The 14566-nt window shown below is 46.0% G+C and overlaps 1 long non-coding RNA gene across 1 annotated transcript; it reads right to left on the reverse strand.

Annotated features, from left to right (window-relative positions):
* Positions 1-9481: 9481 nt before the first annotated feature.
* Positions 9482-10766, reverse strand: LOC123967318. Its single transcript, XR_006824229.1, has 3 exons — positions 10719-10766; positions 10126-10452; positions 9482-9863 (listed from the first exon to the last, which is right to left on the reverse strand). It is a non-coding gene; the product is annotated as an uncharacterized LOC123967318 (long non-coding RNA).
* Between the last annotated feature and the right edge of the window lie 3800 nt (positions 10767-14566).

Genomic DNA, 14566 nt, shown 5'->3' on the forward strand with positions numbered 1-14566 from the left:
CCGAGGGAGGTTGGCGGTGGTGTGGTGCTTCTTCCATTTCCTGATAACTGCACCGACAGTTGATCTTTTCTCTCCAAGTTGCTTTCCGATTCTCTTGTAGCCCATCCCAGCCTTGTGCAGATCAACAATCTTGTCCCTGATGTCCGTAGAAAGCTCTTTGGTCTTGCCCATGGTGGTGATGTTGGATGCTGGTTGTTTGGGTGTTGACAGGTGTCTTTTATACAGGTAACGAGGTGAGGCAGGTGTATTTGATGTAGATAATTGGTTGGGATTGGGGCTGTGTCTTAAAGAAAGACTAACTGGCTTGTAGGAGCCAGAATACTTGCTGTTTGGTAGGGGGTCATATACTTGTTTTTCCTCATCAGATGGTTATCAATTTTTATAAATTCATATGATGTGATTTTCTGGAATTTTCTTTGGGATTCTGTCTTTCACTGTTAGAATGTACATATGATTAAAATTGTAGATTGTTGCATTCTTTGTAAGTGGGCAAACCTGCAAAATCAGCAAGGGGTCAAATACTTATTTCCCCCACTGTATAGCTATAACTCTTCTGCCTTTCGTTTGTACCTTTAACAGCATGATGTGCGGCACTTATTTTACTGCTTATTAAATACACTCTAATGAGACACTCAAAGTAAAACTGACTTCTACTTTGTTTTTGGTTGGATGCAAAGGTTGGTTGGAGGTGTGATGGCCACTGAGCAGGATCAGTTGGTGGAGTACAGTTCCCAGAGACACAAGATACCGGTTGGCATCCATCAGCAGTAACTATTGGAGCTGCGGGGTGAGATTAGTGTAGACACAATTAAGTTTTCCCACAGAGATAAAGACGTAGTGACAGGAAGCTCACCGACTGGATCGCTGCAGTCAGAGATTCAGTGTCAGCAGGAAGACGGAATAAAAACGTTCACATTTACTGTGAGTAGTTGTTTGAAGTCTGTTCGTTTAAATCATTATCTCGATTGTTATAAAGAAATCATACTTAAGATCAATTTGCTGCAAACAAAGACAAATTATTAATTTACCATCGGCAACATATAGTTAACTTACCAGCAACATTATCTCTTGTGGTATCTCTGAACCAGTCGAGTCATCTCCAGCTGCTGTGTGGGTATTAATACAGTCATGAGAACAACATACATAACATGCAAATTGTAATCATACAATGTAATATACATACCTATACATGTATATGTACATACATGTGTACATCTCTAAATGTACAAGAAGACAAAAGTGATTTGATTGAGTTTAGTTCATTACTTTAGTGACAGACGAGACAATGGTACGCGCTGTAGCACTTCCTGCTCTGGAATAAAAGGATGTTAAGATGTTTTTACTTTGAAGTCCTTGTTCATTTGTCTCTGTCATATTATTCAGATCTTTTAGCAACGTTTACAGTTTTTCTCAGTCGCTTTGGGACGTCTCATCATAAAAGCAATTTCTCATTCTTTTGAACAAATTGCAAATGGGACAATCATAGAAGTGATTATGTATCATTGTTTGCTGTTTCCTTCATGATCAATATGTCATACTATTCAAAATGTGTTATACTTGCTCTCTGTTGAATCGTCTCACCAACCAAAACATCAAGTTCATTGCATAAGTTGCTAGATGCAAAACTGTTCAACACGTGAACAAGAACCTTTTCTTTACATGTCTATTAGAGTTTTGTTGTAAATGTCCTGAACTGATGAAGACGTTGTGATGTGGTGAGAATCTGAGGCCCGACAGACAGGAAGCCTGGGGCTGTTTCCAATCTTTACATTTCTAATTTCTAATCGTTCCCTCAGTGCTGTAAAACTGTCTGTCTTTTTCTTTCCTGTGACATGCTCTGCTGACACATTACAGGACCAACAGTGAAAGCACAAATGTGAATCGTGTCCAATCTCTTGCAATTAATCTCATACGTGTAATTGTGTACTGTTGAAATTTAAATACGGCGTACAGAAAAAGTGCAGCCTTGTGCATTTTCAGTCGCCGTCATTTGAACCTCAGTTTCCATCAGAAAATACTTCCTGAGGACTGTTTGTTATATGACAACAAGGCAAAACATTTTGAGGACGTTTCATTCTGGTGCAGCGACGTTTCACTGACATAAAGATTTATTTTGGAGGGACTAAGGACTTTCTGTTTTGCAAATGTTAAGGATGATTCCAGAAATGTACCAAAGTGACTGAGGAAAACTTTAACACTTTAAAACCTATAAAGTCTGATAACTGAATTTTGTTAAAAGATTTTAGTTCCAACCCTGTAGAACAAAGTGAAGAGACTTTGTTGCTGAATCACATTAGTCAAAAGCATTTATGTGTTTTTATGTGAATTTGTCTTCGTGTGGTCTCGCACAATTCAGGTTTTAAACTTTAACGTTTAATACTCAGAACACAAAAGCGACAAAAGGCTCACTAATATAAGACAGAGGTCCAAACTTTGTTGTATTTCCTGTTTTATTTTGAAGGCGGTCTGTCTCTGTTGTCCTTGTCTTGCTTTCTTTCCTGTCTGTCCTGATTGCCTGATGTGTCTCACCTGATTGTGTACATATACTCCCTGCTTTCGTTACTTTGTTTGTGTAACCGGCTCCGAGTTGGACTGAACGGTCCAGACTGGAACCGGTGACTTTGGGAGGCGGACACGCTGATGAGGAAGCTAAAAGCCGCGGCTGTTAGCGTCTGTCTCCAGTGCGTCTCTTAAGACGTCAGGGAGCGAGGTTTTGTTTTACTCCCTGCACAGCCTCGCTGGTCTGCCTGTTCCTTCAGTTCTTTCTGTTTTGGATTTCTGTCAGTCGCTGTGTCTGGATTGAGGCGGTTTGAGTCCAGCAAAGACCATTGCTGAAGGGGCCTCTGAGCAGCACCCTGAACCCCTAACTGCTCCCCGGGCTCATTGCCAAACGTCTTAAATGTTCAGGATTGTTGTTATTACTCAGAATTCATTATGATTCTAAACACTGATCACATCAGTGCAAATTTTAGACTTGAGATCAGTGAATTTTAATATCACTGGTGACAGTGATATTATGTGATATTTCCTCAGTCACGTTTCTAAACAGAAGCAGATCGCACAAACTGCTAAAAATCCTTATTAAGTAAATCAAATGTCAATGAAATGTCGGTGCATCAGAATGACACGTCCTCAAAATGTTTAGCCATGTTGCCGTATAACTGATCTGATGTAAACTTTGGCTCAGGTTTGGACGACACATGTCAACTCCAACAGTAGAAAGTTAACACATTACAAGAGACTGGGCAGGATTCACGCTTAACCTTTTACTGTGTGTGCTGTGGTGACCGAGCAGGACGTGGTGCAGAGAAGAGAGACGGAAAGACCGGAGACAGGCGGACGTTCCTGTCTGTGGGGCCACAGATTCTCACCGCATCACAGTCGATATCTTCTTCAGGACACGTTAACACACACGTATGTTGTTTTGGGAGGTCAGAATATCCAACAGAGAACCAGTGTAATGAGAACGGAGACAAACAACAGCGGAACCAGCGAGAACTCTTAGTAGACTAACGAGGTGGTCGGAGTTGATTGATCAGACTCAAACTGATTGATCAAAAGTTTTTCCATTTCATGAGCAGATTCTCGTCACCTGCGAACATGTTCTTTCTTCAGACTGCTGAAAACATATTATAGAAATCCTCAGTGAGTCACTATTATTTACAACTCAAAGGCCTCATCAGCCTGAGACTTCACTTAATATCTTGTTCTTCTTCGCAGCAGGCTGGTGAATATTAAGTATTGATGAAGCATTGATGTGTGTTATGGTATTTATTTATTATTAATGCAGGAGGTGTTGGTAATGATGCAGTTTTTATACAATATTGTAGTTATTGATGCAGCATTTATGTGGCGGAGTTGAAGTTTTGATTCAGTATTGATGAAGGAGGATGAAGTATTGATGAGAGGCTGATGTAGTATTAATACTGTGCTGCTGTATTTGTGATGTGTAACTTTGAAAGGCCAAACGGAGGAAACAGGAAAATAAAGACCTTCTTTTGATTCTCTCAGGCAGCAGCTTACATCTGTGTGGATGCTTCTGTTCGATGTTAAAGCGATCAGATCGCAGTATTCGTGCAGTATTTTAAGCAGTTGTAGGTATTTTTTTCCGACCTAGACTGATGAGTCAGCGCTGCTCAGTTTGAATCTGTGTTTTTAATAGAATTTATTTCTAGTTTCTAAATATCTGCTGGCTTTTCCTTCCCTCACTTTCATCTCTCAGGATTTCTTTATGCTACTTTCATCTCTGTGTTTCTGCTGCTTAAAGATATTGTTGTTCCTGTTTCACAGATGTTTAACTGACTTTACTCACCCTGCTCTCGGGCTGCTGGGAGTTTCAGTGCAGTGCATGCTGGGTATCTGAAGCTAACTGTAAACAGGAAAACAGCCGCTCATGTTTTTTCTAAATTCAGCTGGTAACTATTTGATCAATTATAATCATCTCCTGATTGGTCTGTGTGTCTGTCAGGGGGTGATGTCATCATGATGCTGCCCGTCTCAAGGTTTAAAGGTCAGCCAGTTGGCATGGTAACCACCACCACACCCTGGCTGTCCGTCAACAGTGACCCCGTCCCCCACTGGCTGTGGTTGGCCAGCTGGTCAGCGGCAGCGTACCAGGCCATGCCCCCTCTGGTCTTCTACCCCCCAGCTGTGTGGATACCTGAACACACTCACCTGATACAGGTAACACACCTGGTACAGGTAACACACCTGATACAGGTAACACACCTACATGGTACAGGTAACACACACTCACCTGGTACAGGTAACACACCTGGTACAGGTAACACACCTGATACAGGTAACACACCTACATGGTACAGGTAACACACACTCACCTGGTACAGGTAACACACCTGGTACAGGTAACACACCTGATACAGGTAACACACCTACATGGTACAGGTAACACACACTCACCTGGTACAGGTAACACACCTGGTACAGGTAACACACCTGATACAGGTAACACACCTACATGGTACAGGTAACACACACTCACCTGGTACAGGTAACACACCTGGTACAGGTAACACACCTGATACAGGTAACACACCTACATGGTACAGGTAACACACACTCACCTGGTACAGGTAACACACCTGGTACAGGTAACACACCTGATACAGGTAACACACCTACATGGTACAGGTAACACACACTCACCTGGTACAGGTAACACACCTGGTACAGGTAACACACCTGATACAGGTAACACACCTACATGGTACAGGTAACACACACTCACCTGGTACAGGTAACACACCTGGTACAGGTAACACACCTGATACAGGTAACACACCTACATGGTACAGGTAACACACACTCACCTGGTACAGGTAACACACCTGGTACAGGTAACACACCTGATACAGGTAACACACCTACATGGTACAGGTAACACACACTCACCTGGTACAGGTAACACACCTGGTACAGGTAACACACCTGATACAGGTAACACACCTACATGGTACAGGTAACACACACTCACCTGGTACAGGTAACACACCTGGTACAGGTAACACACCTACATGGTACAGGTAACACACACTCACCTGGTACAGGTAACACACCTGGTACAGGTAACACACCTGGTACAGGTAACACACCTGATACAAGTAACACACACTCACCTGGTACAGGTAACACACCTGTACAGGTAACACACCTGATACAAGTAACACACACTCACCTGGTACAGGTAACACACCTGGTACAGGTAACACACCTGATACAAGTAACACACACTCATCTGATACAAGTAACACACACTCACCTGGTACAGGTAACACACCTACATGGTACAGGTAACACACACTCACCTTGTACAGGTAACACACCTGGTACAGGTAACACACCTGATACAAGTAACACACACTCATCTGATACAAGTAACACACACTCACCTGGTACAGGTAACACACCTACATGGTACAGGTAACACACACTCACCTTGTACAGGTAACACACCTGGTACAGGTAACACACCTGATACAAGTAACACACACTCATCTGATACAAGTAACACACACTCACCTGGTACAGGTAACACACCTACATGGTACAGGTAACACACACTCACCTTGTACAGGTAACACACCTGGTACAGGTAACACACCTGATACAAGTAACACACACTCATCTGATACAAGTAACACACACTCACCTGGTACAGGTAACACACCTACATGGTACAGGTAACACACACTCACCTTGTACAGGTAACACACCTGGTACAGGTAACACACCTGATACAAGTAACACACACTCATCTGATACAAGTAACACACACTCACCTGGTACAGGTAACACACCTACATGGTACAGGTAACACACACTCACCTTGTACAGGTAACACACCTGGTACAGGTAACACACCTGATACAAGTAACACACACTCATCTGATACAAGTAACACACACTCACCTGGTACAGGTAACACACACTCACCTGGTACAGGTAACACACCTACATGGTACAGGTAACACACACTCACCTGGTACAAGTAACACACACTCACCTGATACAAGTAACACACACTCACCTGGTACAAGTAACACACACTCACCTGGTACAGGTAACACACCTGATACAAGTAACACACACTCACCTGGTACAGGTAACACACCTGGTACAGGTAACACACCTGATACAGGTAACACACCTGATACAGGTATCACACACTCACCTGATACAAGTAACACACACTCACCTGGTACAGGTAACACACCTGATACAGGTCACACACCCTCACCTGGTACAGGTGTCACACACCCTCACCTGGTACAGGTGTCACACACCCTCACCTGGTACAGGTGTCACACACTCACCTGGTACAGGTAACACACCTGGTACAGGTGTCACACACCCTCACCGGGTACAGGTAACACACCTGATACATGTAACACACACCTGGTACAGATAACACACCTGGTACAGGTAACACACCTACATGGTACAGATAATACACCCTCACCTGGTCCAGGTGTCTCACACACACCTGATACAGGTAACACACCTGGTACAGGTAACACACCTACCTGGTACAGGTGTCACACACTCACCTGGTACAGGTAACATGCCTGATACAGGTAACACACCTACCTGATACAGGTAACACATCCTCACCTGTACAGGTGTCACACACTCACCTGGTACAGGTAACACACCTGGTACAGGTGTCACACCTACCTGATACAGGTAACATACTCACCTGGTACAGGTGTCACACCTACCTGATACAGGTCACTCATACTCACCTGGCACAGGTGTCACACACTCACCTGGTACAGGTAACACACCTGGTACAGGTAACACACCTGGTACAGGTAACACACCTGGTACAGGTAACACACCTGGTACAGGTAACACACTCACCTGGTACAGGTAACACACTCACCTGGTACAGGTGTCACACACTCACCTGGTACAGGGATGTGTGACTAACAGGAATTGAAAAATGCGTCCCTGAACAAAGAGTACCAGTTAGGTTCTGCTGTGGCCTCCAGCTGCATCTCCTCCTCATCAGCTGCACCAGATTGGCCAGTTCCTGCTCTGAGATGTTATCCCTCTCTTCCACCGAGGCACATGCTAGTTCCCGGACATTTCTGGGGGGAATGGCCCTCAGGGGCACCACATGAGGGAGGAGGGAGTCTTCCCTGTAAATCACAGCATTAGTCCGACCATGCTGAGCCAAAACCGCATCCATCAAGAGCCCTTTTTCCCGGTCCTGTCTGGTCCAGCGAAAGGTGGTTTTGTGCCCAGAGGTTGCCGGTGATGCAGTCTGTTATGGAGCCTGCAGCCCTCAGTCAAGCCTCTCTCGGCCTGCTGCCGTCTGAGCACTGATGGGACCTGGTGTAACTCGTGCAGCTGTTGTTGCCATCCTGTCCCGCAGTGGTGATATTCTGATGTACAAGAACTCTGTGCAGGTGTTCTCTCACATGATCTGCCACTGGAGGACGATCATCAGTTTTTCCTGTCTGCCCTCTCACAGTACGGACAATGCATTTTATTGCCCTGGCCACATCTGCAGTCCTCACGCCTCCTTGCAGAACGTTATGCAGATGAGCGGGAACCCTGGCGTCTTTCTTTTGAGACGTCTCTTTAGTGTTCTACGGTTTTATAACTGACCTTAATTGGCTTAATTGTCTGTCCGCTGTTAGTGTCTTAGCAAATGTTCCACATGTGCATGTTCATTGATTGTTTTTGGTTCATTGAACAAGCATGAACACATTGTTTATAACCGTTACAATAAAGTTCTGTAAAGTTATTTGAACGTTGCCTTTTTTTTGCTGAGTTCATCTCCAAACCACAAATCCTTCAACCTACCAGCTATTGATGGTCATTTTGATAGTTCCAAATTGATAGTTTAGTACTGTCACGATCCTGCCCTGAGCTTGTCTGTGTTATATTATTTTGGCCATGCCTTCTTTGTGTTTTGATTTTGCTTTCTTTGTGTCTGGGTTTTGGATTTCAGTCCTGTCTGTCTTGTTGGGGGGCCTGGGTTTTTGTTCCATGTCTTTGTTCCTAGTCCTGTGCCTTAGTTCATGTTGTAGTATTTGCTTCTAGTTCGTTCTCTGCATCATTTTGGTTTAGTCTGCTCGGTACTCTGTGTTCTAGTTCTGGGTTCTCGTTTAGGTTTTGTCTGTTATGATCCCTGTGTTAGAGTTGGTCGGTGTTTGTCTGTTCACTTGGGTTTCTGTTATTGTCTGAGTTAGATTCTTGTCTGGTATTTTGTTACATGTGTTCAGTCTGTGTTGGTTATTATTTTGCCCCATGTCTGCCAGTACTAGTGTTCCGTCTGTTCCCTCAGTTATTACTCTGTCTGCCTGCCTCTTTGTTCCCCTTTGCTGTCTCTGCCTGCCTCTCTGTTTCCTCCAGTAATCTGCCTGCCATCCAGTCTCTCTGTTTTCCCCTTCTGTCTCTCTGCCTCGTTACCCTGATCCCAGTCACCTGTGTTGCTCCTGCCCTGCTCGTTAGTCCCTGTGTATAAATGTCTGGTGTTTCTGTTCATTCCCTGTCCGGTCATTGTCGCATGTCTGTCCTGTTGGCTGTCGTGTTGCTACCCGTTACCTGCTTTTACCAGTTCCTGTTCCCGTGAGTTTTGTCTTGCCTGTTTTGTGCGTTGGATAAATAAACCTTGAACTCCATCTCAGCTCACAAGTGTCTTGCGTTTGGGCTCACTCCTGAGACTAAATCAGGTAATTAAAAGTTGTGCCCTGAGGTGAATTTAACACAAGTTAAATTCTATTATTAATTATTAAATATAATAATAATAATAAAAATTTTTAAATTTGAAAGATTATTAGTATAATTTAAAAAAAAATTTAAATTTTTGAATTAAAGTTCCCTCAAAGCAAAACAGTTTGGTGAATTTGATAATAAATCTTCATTCTGTGAACTGATCCTGAGAATAAACTTAGATTTGTCTGCTGCTCTCACCTTATCAGCAGGAACTCAGCAGCTTTTATTTATAACATTTAGAAATGAAAGGGGAAAAATAAAAATAACATCTTCGCAAGAAGGCTGCAAACAGATCACAGACTACATTAGCCACAATCACCTGCCCCCGTAGCCTGCAAGTCATTAAGTCATGATGTGATTCAGACACTCTGAGACGCTGAATATTTAAATGGGTTCATGTAAATTCATTTAACTCGTTGTTTCTAAAGACGTGTTTCATGTTGTCTCGGCGTCTGATCGTGTGCTTCAGACTGACCCTGCAGGTGGTGTAATGGTCTGAGGAGAAGCAGTCGGGTAAAATGGTTTAATTCAGCGTGTCACTTCTCACGTTGTTCCTTCAGTCTGACTGAGTCGAGCCTCTGCTGCAGTCTGCTGATAAGATGAAACTTTAATGATCCCTGAGGGCAAAGTGAATAATTGTCCGTTAATTATTGGCGGCGTGTTAATTATCTCATCTTTAATTCTTTCTGTGTAAACTCCAGTGATAGAGTCTGATCGTTTCTCTTTAAAGTTAGTGTTGAAATCAGCTGACGTTAAATTCGTCAGACGGCTTTAATCACAGACTGACCTGAAACCTTGACTGCAGATTATTCTAATGTTTGCTTTAAAAACATTTATACATTTCAGATGAGGACTCTTTTCGTCCGCAGATTGTTCTACCTTTTAGTTTCACCTTGTTGAAAAAACCCTTTTAAAACATGAAGACGATGTGAGAGAGGGCAGATCTTTGTCTCTGTTCAACAGCTTCGATTGCGTTATTATCGGCTTCCTCGCTGCTTTTAAAAGGACTCATTCAGGGACACTGGTGGGCTGTGATTGGACGGCCTGACCGTTCTCTGTCACCTGTCTGCCTGTCCTTCAGCTTTACGCCCGGCCTAGAGGGACCCTGAGCGGAGCATCCGAAATGACTCCCAGCGACTGCAGATGCAGTCCGGACAGAATTGATTTATTCATCAGTGACGGTAGAAAGAGGCGTCGGGGAGTGAGCTGCCAGAACAACAAACACAACATTCGATAAAATGTCCAAGTTACAACAAAAGAACATCCAGAATACACCTGTCCAACATGAACAGGGCTACTGTCCCACAGGTCCAAGGACTGCTCCTCTACAAGACACTGACTTTGTGACTGACCTGCCTGTCCACCTTCCTGTCCACCTTCCTGTCCACCTTCCTGTCCACCTGCCTGTCTACCTGCCTGTCCACCTGCCTGTCTACCTTCCTGTCCACCTGCCTGTCCACCTGCCTGTCTACCTTCCTGTCCACCTGCCTGTCCACCTGCCTGTCCACCTGCCTGTCCACCTTCCTGTCCACCTTCCTGTCCACCTTCCTGTCCACCTGCCTGTCTACCTGCCTGTCTACCTTCCTGTCCACCTTCCTGTCCACCTTCCTGTCTACCTTCCTGTCCACCTTCCTGTCTACCTTCCTGTCTACCTTCCTGTCCACCTGCCTGTCCACCTTCCTGTCTACTTTCCTGTCCACCTGCCTGTCCACCTTCCTGTCTACTTTCCTGTCCACCTGCCTGTCCACCCGTCACCTTCCTGTCCACCTTCCTGTCCACCTGCCTGTCCGCCTGTCCACCTGCCTGTCCACCTGCCTGTCCACCTGCCTGTCCGCCTGTCCGCCTGTCCACCTGCCTGTCCGCCTGTCCGCCTGTCCACCTGCCTGTCCACCTGCCTGTCCACCTTCCTGTCGACCTTCCTGTCCACCTGCCTGTCCACCCGTCACCTGCCTGTCCACCTGCCTGTCCACCTGCCTGTCCACCCGCCTGTCCACCTGGTGGAACTGTAATGCAGTATTCCAGTTCTTTATATAACTCCACTGGTTCTTCATGTGGTTCTAGAGGGATCTGAGGTTCTCTGTGACTGAACAGGTGACACATGTAGGAGAAGTTTTAGAGCCACCAAACTGTTTTTGTTGTTTCAGTGGGAACGTCCAGCTGTTGAAGTCCTTCCTCTCCTCCCTCCGTTCTATCGCTCTTCACCTATTCGTCCTCCTCATCCTCTCCCCAAGGTGACACACACACACTCACCCTCTCTCTCACCCTCTCACTCACACACTCTCACCCTCTCTCTCACCCTCTCACACTCTCACACTCTCTCTCACACTCACACACAACATAATGCTAACATGCTAAATGTTTGCAGCTACCTGAAGGCTGGATCTCACCAGAGAAAATGGGCGTGTTCCGGAAGAGGGATAAACGCCTCCTCCTGACGAACCAAATGATCCGGAGGCCGAGAGGACACGCCCCCAGGACACACCTGCTGCTGTCTCACTCTGGAGTCTCAGGTAATCAGACTGCAGTTAGATATTTAGTCATATCATATCAGTGATGTATCACATAGGCTGCGCCGCTCTCCGCTCTGAGACTTGAGGCCCATCTCACCTGTTCACAGAGGTCACGTGTGAAACTGCAGCTCACCTGTTCACAGAGGTCACGTGTGAAACTGCAGCTCACCTGTTCACAGAGGTCACGTGTGAAGCTGCAGCTCACCTGTTCTCAGAGGTCACGTGTGAAGCTGCAGCTCACCTGTTCTCAGAGGTCACGTGTGAAGCTGCAGCTCACCTGTTCACAGAGGTCACGTGTGAAGCTGCAGCTCACCGAGGTCACGTGTGAAGCTGCAGCTCACCGAGGTCACGTGTGAAGCTGCAGCTCACCGAGGTCACGTGTGAAACTGCAGCTCACCGAGGTCACGTGTGAAGCTGCAGCTCACCTGTTCTCAGAGGTCACGTGTGAAGCTGGAGCTCACCTGTTCACAGAGGTCACGTGTGAAGCTGGAGCTCACCTGTTCACAGAGGTCACGTGTGAAGCTGCAGCTCACCGAGGTCACGTGTGAAGCTGCAGCTCAGAGGTCACGTTTGAAGCTGCAGCTCACCGAGGTCACGTTTGAAGCTGCAGCTCACCGAGGTCACGTGTGAAGCTGCAGCTCACCGAGGTCACGTGTGAAACTGCAGCTCACCCTGTTCACAGAGGTCACGTGTGAAACTGCAGCTCACCGAGTTCACAGAGGTCACGTGTGAAGCTGCAGCTCACCGAGTTCACAGAGGTCACGTGTGAAGCTGCAGCTCACCGAGTTCACAGAGGTCACGTGTGAAGCTGCAGCTCACCGAGTTCACAGAGGTCACGTGTGAAGCTGCAGCTCACCGAGTTCACAGAGGTCACGTGTGAAGCTGCAGCTCACCGAGGTCACGTGTGAAGCTGCAGCTCACCTGCAGCTCACCTGTTCACAGAGGTCACGTGTGAAGCAGCAGGTGTGATGTTACATTTCCATTTCTTTACCTGTCCTTGGGACACCTGGCTCGGACCAGCTGATTCAGGTTTTGGAGCGCTCCTGTTGTGACAGAATAGTGTCGGCTGTTCATCCAGTCAGATCATCCGCTGTTCTGCTGGTTCTTATTTCCATGTGCACTCCTTCTGATAGGTGCTTCCTGCAGGCGAACTGTCAGCTGCAGCTCAGCTGGAATCGAACCAGCAACCTTTGGAGGCTGGATGTGTGTTTGGGGAGACTGCATTGTCGTCTGCCATGTTGCCATGACAACAGTGCTAATTTCTGGGAGACGATTGGCTGTGAAGCTCGCTGCTCAGAGACGGTGAATGTGTGTTTTTTCTACTGAGACACACAAAAAGCTGCTGTCAAATGTAATAAGAAGATGATTGTCCAATTTAAAATCGCCCAGTGGAGCATGATGGGACGTTTCTGCTGCTTCAGACTGCAGACGTGTTTTTGTCTTTGTGTTTAACAGATCGATGCAACCTAATACAGACAACAAGGGAGCAGCTAGCTGAAGAAAAACTGTTTATATATATATATGATATTTATATGCATATTGATGAAATGAGACTCAGGTTACCTCAGAGACTGCTGCACCCTGATCCCTAATGAGACCTGGCTGCATCCCGGATCAAGCTGCTGCACTCGACGGGCAGAGCCTGTTCCATGCTGACAGAGCACTAGACTCTAAGACCAGGGGAGGACTCTGTGTTCACGTCATGATGCTTGGTGCTCAAACACAGTGGATGGACCGTGTTTACCAGATGTGGAATTGTTATTGGTAGGATGTTGGTCACCTGACAAACAACCTGATTTTATTGTGATTACAATCCAAGTGATCTCAGAACTGTTTTACCTAATCTCCACCAGCATGTCCACATCCCCACCAGAAGAACAAATACCCCGGACCACGTCTACACCAATATTACTGGCAGCTACAAAGCCCCCCCTCCCACGCCAAGTTCTTGTCAGCTTTTACAGAGGAGCAACAGAAAGCAACCTGACTGGAAACATCACTAACACGGGATGTGCACGGCCCAGGACCGGAGGGCTCTGCAGCGGGGGATTCAAACTGTACATCAGTCATATCGGTGAGGTGAGGTGCCTACGCAGAGCCCAAAGGATACTAAAGGACAGTACCCACCCAGCCACAGCTTGTTCACCCTGCTGCATGCTGGGAAGAGATATAGAAGTTTCTGCTGCCGCACCTCCAGACTGCAGAGCAGCTTTTTCACCTAAGCTATCAGGCTCTTAAACTCTAACTCATCCTCAGCACTGCTCCATGTACAAGAGTTTTACTTCTATGACCTGTTTTTTATCCATCCATCTAATGTACCTTTTGTACTGCTGTGTCCTCACTTCATGGGAAACAAAACCAGAAGCCTTAACAGGAACAGCACCAAAGCTGCGGCGTGGCCATGATGGAACTGAACCCATAAAGAGAGCGCACTGGTTTATCCTCGCCGTTCAACCAGCGTCGCTACCGGAGGTAACCCATGTCAGCTCCGAACTTTATTTCCCTAGGAGATGGTCTGAACCGGCTGGACAACTTTCCTTTTGTTTTCTCTTTTGTGTTCACTGAACTCATTTTTAGATCCCAAAGGAGATTATTATACACAACATAAAGATCTTATACCTGCAGAAGGAAGATGTGGACTCACCATTACTTCACAGAGAGAAGGATAACTTTTGAGCTCTCTCTCCCCACAAAGTTTAATTCACTGTTTACCCTGCTGCTCCGAGGATCAGCTGTGCCCCTGAAACCGCCGACAGCACCTGAAAGGTCTCTGCCAAATTACCTAAACGGCCTGGTGTATTACATCGCTC

The sequence above is a fragment of the Micropterus dolomieu genome, unplaced genomic scaffold, assembly GCF_021292245.1.
Source record: "Micropterus dolomieu isolate WLL.071019.BEF.003 ecotype Adirondacks unplaced genomic scaffold, ASM2129224v1 scaffold_262, whole genome shotgun sequence".
Lineage (NCBI taxonomy): Eukaryota > Metazoa > Chordata > Actinopteri > Centrarchiformes > Centrarchidae > Micropterus > Micropterus dolomieu.